The sequence below is a fragment of the Nerophis ophidion genome, linkage group LG16 (genome assembly GCF_033978795.1).
Source record: "Nerophis ophidion isolate RoL-2023_Sa linkage group LG16, RoL_Noph_v1.0, whole genome shotgun sequence".
Taxonomy (NCBI): domain Eukaryota; kingdom Metazoa; phylum Chordata; class Actinopteri; order Syngnathiformes; family Syngnathidae; genus Nerophis; species Nerophis ophidion.
In genome coordinates this window covers 254,611-265,541 of record NC_084626.1, presented here as the reverse complement: position 1 = coordinate 265,541, position 10,931 = coordinate 254,611, and the positions used below count along the sequence as shown (strand labels likewise).

The 10,931-nt window shown below is 38.7% G+C and overlaps 1 long non-coding RNA gene across 2 annotated transcripts in view; it reads left to right on the top strand.

Annotated features, from left to right (window-relative positions):
- Positions 1-10,446, top strand: part of LOC133569951 (uncharacterized) — a 42,165-nt gene extending 31,719 nt beyond the window's left edge. Inside the window, exon 4 of one of the 2 annotated variants that reach the window (XR_009809993.1) lies at positions 7,657-10,446. This is a non-coding gene — a long non-coding RNA (uncharacterized LOC133569951). Of the gene's footprint in view, positions 723-7,656 lie in introns of those variants that run through there. The other variant, XR_009809992.1, reaches the window with a different exon arrangement.
- Positions 10,447-10,931: the final 485 nt, after the last annotated feature.

The window sequence follows — 10,931 nt, the reverse complement described above, 5'->3', positions numbered from 1 at the left end:
GAGCTCTCTGCTCCTCTGGATGAACATATTTCATCCCCAAAACACAGCATGCTTCCGGAAGATACTCGCTCCCTTTCCTTTTCCGAGAGCCCAGTAGAAAAAATGTCCGCGCTGTCCATGAGCACATTCTCCGCAGACCATTCTTCAAAGAGGAGGTGCGACAAAGCGAGACATTTCATCGGAATCTCTGCTCTTACAAAAGTCATCGAGCAGAAATTCAATATAAAGTTCCTTCAGTTTCATGCCAGCTCTTTCAAAGTGGTCGCAAGAGTGAACCAAATACCTGGACGAGTTGCCGTCAGAGCTGGAGTGAACATCTGAAGGTGAGCAAACAAAGCCCAGCTGTTGATTGTCTTGGGAATATTGATATAGGACGAGATTATCGACAAAAAACAGTTGCCACTCCACTTTAACCTGAAGACAGTATAAGTCATGTTTATAATACGTATGTTAGTGTTTTTCATACCTGCCATTGTTCTCTATTCGACTAATTTCACGATCAAACCTTGTCTACAATCGTCAATTTTTTTTATAAAAATAAAAATGTTTTATTGCTTTTGATATCGTATCGGATCAACATCGGTATGCACCTATACTCAAGGCTCCAATATCTGTATCATATCAAAAGTGAAAAAGTTGTACTTAGCAGCTGGTTTAGCAATGACCATGTCTGCTCCTGGCTTGTTCTTTGAGCCTCCTTTTCCAGTGATAACAATACTAACCAGCCTCAAACTATAAAGTGTCACCTAGGGTTGTATGGTATACTGGTATTAGTATAGTACTGCGATACTAATGAATAATATTCAGAACTATACCGCCTCTGAAAAGAAACGATCTTGTAACGACTTGGTATCGGATTGATACCCAAATTTGTGTTTCACCCAAAACTCATGTAAAGTATCCAAAAAAAAGAAGTAAATATTACATTTTACCAGAAGTGTAGATCGAACATGTTAAAAGAGAAAGTTAGCAGATATTAACAGTAAATGAACAAGTAGATTAATAATTAATTTTTCCCTTAATAATTTTGACAAAATAATAGAATGAAAAATGACACAATATGTTACTGCATAAATCAGCAACTAAATAGGGAGTCTTTGTTTGTTTACTTATTACTAGAAGTCAAGTTGTCTTGTATGTTCACTATTTTATTTATGGACAAACTTGCAATACGAAACATATGTTTAATGTATCCTAAGATTTGTTGTTAAAATAAAGCCAATAATGTCATTTTTTGGGTCCCCTAAATTTGGAAAAGTACCGAAAAGTATTGAAATGATTTTGGTACCGGTACCAAAATATTGGTATACTAGTATCAACTGGAGATGATCGGCTTTTGTGATCAACACCAAAATACATTAATTAGCGATGGCTGATCACATACGTTTTCACAAAAATCTGGGATACTGATTTGTGGCGGCACATCCCTAATAATCAGACTATCAGATGTAGTAACATGGGCTTTTATGTAAAACAACTCTTCGTCAATCCAACAGAAGTTTGATCTTAAATGCTCCAAAGATTTAACTGTAGTTGCCGCGTGTACAGTGTGATCCACAAAGGCATATACTTGGCAATGGCATTAACAGTCGTGGCTGTAGGCAACCCTACTGGCTGATGAACTCCACAAGCATTAGAGGTATCACAAGTGGACGGCTGTATCTCGCTCTGTATGCGCTGTTAAGTGTGGCTTGGGCTACTGAGTTGTTACTGTTTTGTATAATAACAGCATTAATTATTACTAAAAAAATAATAAAATGAAAGAAGCTTTAACAAAACAATGCAATAAGAGCAACAAGGAGAGCAAAATGAATGCTGGTGTTGAAAATATAAATATAGAACAGACTGATTTCTGAAAATGCAAATATAGAAAAGAGTGATTTCTTATAAGTATTAAACGTTTATGTGTATTATTTACTTTATAGGACCCGGCGTCCACATATGTGGACGTCACATTTTTGGCTGCCACAACACATTTTTCTCTACAACCCCCTAGTTTCCACTTACAAGGACATTATACTGCCAATTAATTGTGGAGGAAGAGTGGCGCAGTTGGGAGAGTGGCCGTGCGCAACCCGAGGGTACCTGGTTTAATCCTCACCTAGTACCAACCTCGTCACGTCCGTTGTGTCCTTGAGCAAGACACTTCACCCTTGCTCCTTATGGGTGCTGGTTAGCGCCCTGCATGGCAGCTCCCTCTATCAGTGTGTGAATGTGAGTGAATGTGGAAGTAGTGTCAAAGCGCTTTGAGTACCTTGAAGGTAGAAAAGCGCTATACAAGTACAACCCATTTACCATTTATTCCACATCACATGATAGACTCAAAATGGCAAGACAAAACACATCTAAAAGTTCAGATGGCTCATATGGTTCCAAAGAGCCCAAATAGCCAAGATAAATTAAAAATGCATGCCTAACTGCACTTTATTTTTATAAGTTTGCCAAACGTTCACAATCATTAAGAGAGACGAGAACACACGCTGTTTTTTGTTTTTGTTTTAATTATAATTTTAAATGTGCGGCTAATGGGAGTCACTGTTTTAGCCTCCAAAGCCCTCCAAGACAACTTCAAAACCCGTCATCAACGTTTTGTATAAACACTTTAAGTCTATATTTAAAGTAATAACACACACGTTCATAACAATATGTAAAATTTACCGTATTTTAATCATTTTAATCATTTTAATCAATTACTGGACAGACTTCTTCCGCGCAATGATTTCTGTTTCCATAGAAGTGCACTTTTGATTTCCAACAACAATATGGTCGTAGTTCGGGATACAAAATGCCCATGTGTGTTGTTATCATGGCAGACTAGGTAATAAACAAAAAACACAACTATTTTCGGACAAATTGGGATTCACAACCTTATCTTTTTGAATCTGAATGTACTGAGGTTGAACTACTGCTTCTAGAAGTGAGCACAAAAAAGAGTGCAACGTTGGAGCAGACAGAAGCCGATAGAGTAAGGTGAAAGCCACTCTTTGCTGCAAAATGTGGAATTTGGAGACAAGCTATGTTGGCATAAATGGCGTGCTTACCCAAAATAAATCAGAAAGAATGTCCCCCGCCAGCTGGACCAAAGAGACAACTGTCCATCGAGTGAGTCTCACTTTATATTTATCATGATATACGCAGCACGTCATGCATGTTATTACAGCTAAAGTACATATGCCGTCTACAAACAAAAAATTAAATGTTGGCTAATACTTTATAAGTACTGTAATAGGATTGTTCATGTTCTTCAGTCAGATTGCTATCTTATCGCCTTGTGTTGTGCATGAAAAACTCAAACGTGTTTCGTGCTGACGTAGAAGCCAAATTTTCTCTTGCCGTAGTTAGCTTTTATGGCTAATACTGTAAGGACGGGGTCGCATTTTACTGTGCGGATCGTTCTCCCAAGATGCAGCAGGAACTCCGGAGGAGATGTGCAGGTGAGACATTTGTCCATTAATCACGCAAAAATACAAAAAAGACAGAACAGCGTGCCGAAAGTGTGAGAGCTATGGCAAAGCTTAGCACAGGAACAGGAATCAAACATCGTAGAAAATACATAACTTAATGTTGTGCATGGAAGCAAATAGAAGACGTCGTCACTGTTGCGTAGTGCAAACAAAGAAGCCAGACTGATTGTGGTGAAAAACAGGGAATAAGTTGCTCTGGGATTAGTGCCCAGGAGAAGGTGAGCATCCTAAACAGTAAGCAGAGGCAGGTGAAACTGATCTGCAGTAATGGCAACTAAACCACAAACCCAAGGGTGCTGATAAAACAAAACTGAGGCAGTCAAACTAACAGAACAAAACATGATCCGGGCAACAGATCATAACAAATACCGTAGCTTGCCAATGTGTAACACGATTAAAAAAAAGTGTTCCTTGGTGTTTACTCTTACATTAACAACGTTGCTACAGCGTGGTTATCATACAGGTTACGGGACGGGACGTAAGTATTGGTGACTGTTTTAAAGGCCTACTGAAACCCACTACAACCCACCACGCAGTCTGATAGTTTATATATCAATGATGAAATATTAACATTGTAACACATGCCAATGCCTTTTTAGTTTACTAAATTACAATTTTAAATTTCCCGGGAGTTTCGTCTTAGAAACGTTGTGTAATGATGACGTGTATGCGTGACCTCACGGGGTTTTAGGAAGTGTGAGCGCTACGCACACACAGGTAAAAGTCGTCTGATTGAACGGCATAATTACACAGTATTTTGGACATCTGTGTTGCTGAATCTTTTGCAATTTGTTCAAATAATATTGGAGAAGTCACACGGTGTTTCCTTGTTTAAAATTCCCGGGGGGGAAAATTTACTATGGATCAGAGCGCGGTCAAGCAGAAATGGATCCAGACCAAATGTCAACCAGCAAGTTTCGGTGAGAAAATTGTGGTTAAAAAGTCAGTTCTTACCGGATAAAAGCTGAGTTTGTGCCGTCCATAGCTGCCGTCGACTCGCCTGAGACACTGCGCGTCAACACCCGGCCGTGGACACACCCTTCCGACTATCAGGTAATATTGAACTCACTAAAACACTAGCAACACAATAGAAAGATAAGGGATTTCCCAGAATTATCCTAGTAAATGTGTTTAAAAACATCGGAATACGTCCCAATGCTATTGCGTTTTTTTTTTTTTTTTTTCTAGTCCGTCGCAATCAATATCCTCAAACACAAATCTTTCATCCTCGCTCAAATTAATGGGGAAATTGTCGTTTTCTCTGTCCGAATAACTGTTTTTGCTGGAGACTCCCATTAAAATCAATGTGAATATGTGAGGAGCGTCAACATGTGACGTCAACATGTGACGTCATCGTCTGCGACTTCCGGTAAAGGCGAGGGGTTTTTCAGGAAGTACCAAGAGTGGCGAACTTTATCGTTGATTTTCTCTACTAAATCCTTTCAGCAAAAATATGGCAATATGGCGAAATGATCAGGTATGACACATAGAATGGACCTGCTATCCCCGTTTAAATAAGAAAATCTCATTTCAGTAGGCCTTTAAATTCATCATTATTGAGATTTAGAGATAGAATAGATTGCTCCCATTAGCCATACTGCTAGTTACCTAGAACGAGATATTAGAATGTAAAAAAAAAAACAATTGTCTTTTTGTCTCTTATGATGATTGTGAACGATTCCAAAATTTCCCCCAAAAATTGCACTATCCCTTTAAGAGGCTCCACATGTATTCCTCCACTCACCTCCAAGGCTTTTCTCTTGCTGTTTAGCAGCTTGGAAATGTCCCGTGCCACTCTCTCCACCAGGTCCTTGGGGTTGTTCCTCTTGATTTCAAACTGGCTTTTCTTCTCGTTATAAATCTGCAAAGAAGGGAGATCAAAAGGGAAGCGCGAGTCAGATTACAGTAGACCCTGGTTTTGTTTTAAGAGGATAAATAATTTAATCAGAGGGGAGCAGCGTGCTTGTTCAGGAGGCAGCACACAAGATGGTAAACATGATCCGCGTGTCCCGTAAGCCCCAGCGCTGTAGCGCAAGCAAACACAAGAGCGGCACCTTAACGGCAGAGCACTTAGGAGGCCAGCTGCTGCCGGCCACCAATTCAATCAACAATAACTGACTCTTTTTGCGATCGCATGCACGTGTACCAAACCTAACCTGATACACTAAACTGGGACCAAGACAACAATCCTTCATTTCATTCCAGACAGTGTTTTCCAGGACAAACATATTAGCTTGGAAAAAAGTAAAGTAAAGCAAACTGGAGTAAAAGACAGCATTAATCAAGGGAAACAGTAAGTATGACTTGATTCAAGAAATAATAAAAGCACACACTAAGGTTTGTGTTGATATCGTATCTAGTTAATATAGATAACAGGTATCAGCCAATATACACTTTTACAGGAAATTTCCCATTCCCTGTGTTTCCACCAAAAACTACCCAAGTAGTTTTGGTTCTTCAGGAACTTTTTTTTAGTTCCTAGGAACAAGGTGGGACTTTTGTAAGTTCCCAGGAACTTTAGGGAGGTGGGCTGTGCTGTTGAACACCATTGGGGTGTTTCTAAAACTTTGTATTCAAAGGTTCATCCGCCATTACAGAATTGTGAAATTCTTCAACAACGTACCAGACAACGGATAGAAAGAAGAACAAAATAGACTTTTGTGCGGCATTTGTGTGCTGAAGAACCATGATCAATGTGACTAGCCTGCAGCCGTAGTCTTTAAACTAGTATGCAATTTAAAGCTGTTTATGAATTTTTACTTAATTTCAGTATGTGAAGCTATAAGATGAGAACAGACTCTTTTAGACTTAGACTAAGACAAACTTCATTGATCCACAAGGGAAATTGTCCCACACAGTAGCTCAGTCTCAAAGGATGGGAAGAATAATGCAGGTATCAAGTAGACTAAAAATGTACCATAGTAGCAACATCAAATATAACATACATGCAATATTGACATATTATATATACAGTATATAATATATACTGATATGTTGGATGGATGGATGGATGTTATATTATTATATTTTTGTATAATATATGCATTATATAACAAATCGCAATTATCATGTAGAATATTACAGAATATGTAACAGCTGCAGCTTAAAATAGAGTAGATCCAGCAGAAAATATACATTATAAACAAAGAGAGGTGACTAACATAGAAGCAGTCAGGTATCATCTATTGCTGTATGGCGAGTGATTATACAGCGGGATGGAGTGCGGTAAGAAGGAGTTCTTGAATGGAACACTGTGGGAAGAAAGCTGAAGGAGCCTGTTGGAATATGAACTCCGCTGTCCCTCAATTGTCTGGTGGAGTGGGTGGTCAGGATTGTCCATGATGGCGAGCAGTTTGTCCAGTGTCCTCCTGTCCCTCACTGACATAAATGCCTCCAACTGTGTGCCAATAGTTTGGCCGGCTTTCCGGATCAGTTCGTCAATCCGGTTTAAGTCCCTTTTGCTGGTGCTGTTCCCCCAACAAACCACTGCAAAGTACAGGGCACTGGCCACAACAAACTGATAAATTATCTCCAGCAGCTTGCTGCACACATTAGAAGACCAACCTTCCTCGGGAAAAAAAAGATTCTGTTCATGCCCTTCATAGCTCGGTTGGTAGAGTGGCCGTGCCAGCAACTTGAGGGTTGCAGGTTCGATTCCCGCTTGTGCCATCCTAGTTACTGCCGTTGTGTCCTTGGGCAAGACACTTTACCCACTTGCTCCCAGTGCCACCCACACTGGTTTAAATGTAACTTAGATATTGGGTTTCACTATGTAAAGCGCTTTGAGTCACTTGAGAACAAGCGCTATATAAATATAATTCACTTCACTTCACTTCTTGTATACAGCTTTGCTAAAACATATTTACAGAAGAATGCAAAGTATTCTGCATGACTTCGAGGCAGAACCGCAAGCTCCTCACTAACACTACGACTTCGAAGTTTGAAGAGAAATGTGAAATATAGGAATAGTGGAACTAAGGTGAATCACTTCAAATATTAAATATCGACTTTATTACCTGTTGTTAAAGTAGTCAGTGATACATGTGTGTAGTTTTTCCACTCAACCCAAGTTAACCGAATGTGAATGCTAGAAGGCTAACGCTAAAGCTAATGTGTTTGTGTTGTACCCATGAGAAAACCACTGATATGTATTATATCCATCCCTCCATTTTCCACCGCTTGTCTCTTTCAGGGTTGCGGGGGTTGCTGATATGGACCAAAAGGAATCGCCTGACCCTCGTGAATTCATCATTTATTGAGAGGACCACTTTCTGATTGTTTGGACACTATGGGCAAAAGTCTGACTTTTGATGTTAAATTTGGTACACTCGGTCTTTAAATTATATTGTTTTATATAGTATTGCTTTTTATTTCATTTAATTACACTTTAGTAAAGGACATATCTCCCGTCCAAAGGCAAAACCCAGCAACTCAATTTTGGTCAAAACTGAGCTGATAATATGTTTGGAGTTCCTAGGTGATATGCTTTACATTAGTGTAGTCGATATTGTAATTTGTTCCGTAAGTAAGCTGTTACGCGCATGGCAGGACCTAGCAACTACCACATAACCGCGTAGACACAACAGAAAAGCCTAGTATCTCAAGGGACCAATCGGAGCTTCTTTGTCAGTCGCCTCATTGTCTTTAATGAGACATTTGCACGAATGGGGGCCGACGGTCAACCTGATTATGTGATATTATGGCACGAGTGGATATTTGGAAGATTAGCCCAGGACGTTGCAAGCACCTTCATTAAATGTATTGTTCTTGATTCTTCCCCTTGCATACTCTTTTGGGCAGATAACTGTGGAGGTCAAAATAAAAACTGGACGCTGTACACGGCTCTTGCCCAATGTGCAAACGCAGAATGGGGCCAACCCAAGATTGTGATAAAATATCTGGAGAAAGGGCACACGTTCATGAGAGCAGATTCAATCCATGGCTCAATTGGCAAGAAAATGAAAGCTCAAGAAAACATCTATACATTTGATGACTTTGTAGATATTTGTAAGACAGCATCAAGATAGATTGGTTTTCCTTTGTTTTCTCAAAATCAGCTAGAAGTGAGTTACTAGGTTTGGCCTTTGGACGGGTGATATGACATAATAGTGTGTTTATTTACATGGTATCAATGTAGAAATATACTTTACCACTCCTCCATACTGTATGTCATCAACCGCATTTTTTAAAAACTACCCTGAACTGTGAAGTAAGGTGGAAACACAAACAATTCTAGGAATTACATGTGCCAGGATATTTTTAAGTTTCTGAACTTTTGGTGGAAAAAGGCCAGAGGGACCAAGAAGAGAAACAATAATTCATATGATAAAAACAGTAATGATGTTATTTTTACTGTAAAATTCTGGCAACTGAGCTGCTAGTTTTTTTTCTTGGCTTCAGCAAACTGCTTCAAACATGGCCAAACTATCATTTCCAGCCTCGCAAACGGACTATTGCTGATTTAAAGCGGGGTGAAAATGACAAGCTAAACATACCCTGACAAAAAAGGTTCAGTGACATCATGACAGAGGAGGTTTGCTGTCTCAGCAGAAAGATGGAGTCGACATCTTACACACAAACTACCAAGGAGGTCTTGAGACATATTTGCAAAGGCCAGCACAATTTTGTAAAGAATTACATTTGGTCTAAGTGATGAAAACAAAGACACCGTTTGATCATTCTCTATCAGGCTGAAAGCTGGGCAGGCAGCCATTGGCCAGCTGAGCTGGCACATCAGGTCCCGAAGGTTTAGACTACGGCATCCAAGCACTCTGACGAGATTTGCTGTCTTATTCTGGCTGAGTCATGAAGGATCAGAAATTGTTTTTATTTTAAAAATAGACTTTGAAGAGGTCCTCATGTCAAACTGTGACGGTAAGCTAAACACCACTCAGACATCAGTTGTGTATGTCAGATAAAGTACAGTACATACACCAATTGCAGTACATACATTAATTAATTGGAGTACAATTGTGACCCGGGCCGATGTGACAGTTGGTTGGGGAACGCATAATAAATGAAAATTAATGAAATAACAGTACATATATCAAGTGCGGTGCATACTTGACACAAAGTATGCTACATACTTAATGTAGGCACTATACTTGATGTATGTACTGGACTTATTGTGTCAATGTTACTACTCGATCTGCATACAGTAGTTGATGTTATTTTAAACACTTAACTTGATATACAGTACAGGCCAAAAGTTTGAACACACCTTCTCCTCATTCAATGCATTTTCTTTATTTTCATGACTTTTTACATTGCAGATTGTCACTGAAGGCATCAAAACAATGAATAAACACATGTGGAGTTATGTACTTAACAGAAAAGGTGAAATAACTGAAAACATAGCCACTAGGGCTGTGAATCTTTGGGTGTCCCACGATTCGATTCAATATCAATTCTTGGGGTCACGATTCGATAATATATCGATTTTTTCGATTCGATTAGATTCTCCATTCAAAAACGATATTTTTCCGATTCAAAAGGATTCTGTATTCATTCACTACATAGGATTTCAGCAGGATCTACCCCAGTCTGCTGACATGCTAGCAGAGTAGTAATTTTTTTTTTAAAAGCTTTTATAATTGTAAAGGAAATTATTTTATCAACTGATTGCCATAATGTACATTTATTTTGACTGTTAAACGAACCAAAAATATGATTTATTTTATCTTTGTGAAAACATTGGACACAGTGTGTTGTCAAGTTTATGAGATGCGATGCAAGTGTAAGCCACTGTGACACTATTGTTCTTTTTTTATTTTTATAAATGTTTAATGATAATGTCAATGAGGGATTTTTAATCAATGCTATGATGAAATTATAACTGATATTGATACTGTTGTTGATAATATTCATTTTTGTTTCACTACTTTTGGCTTGTTCTGTGTCATGTTTGTGTCTTTATTGCAGTTCTGAGTGTTGCTGGGTCAGTTTTGGTTTTAGAATTGGATTGCATTGTTATGGTATTGTTTTGTTGGATTGATTTAAAAAAATAATAATAAATACAAATTATTATATATATATATATTTTTTTTTAAATCGATTTTTTAAAAATGAGAATCGATTCTGAATCGCACAACGTATTCGATTCAATTCGTATTCGAATCGATTTTTTCCATCACCCTTAATAGCCACCCTTTGCTCTGATTACTGCATTGCACACTCTTGGCATTCTCTCGATGAACTTCAAGCACAGCTGTGAAGTGAAAACCCTTTCAGGTGACCACCTCTTGAAGTTAATCGAGAGAATGCCAAGAGTGTGCGAAAAAGTAATCAGCGCAAAGGGTGGCTGTATCGGCTCAGTAGAAATTAAGGTGTGGAACTGATGGTCAATTTTATTTTAAATCCTTCACCGTGTGCCCAATGACCAATGTAAGAGCTAATGAGCAAGCATACAAGATAAACGGCACATTAAAATATGTTGTAGTTAAACATTGAACATACATACATTTAAAA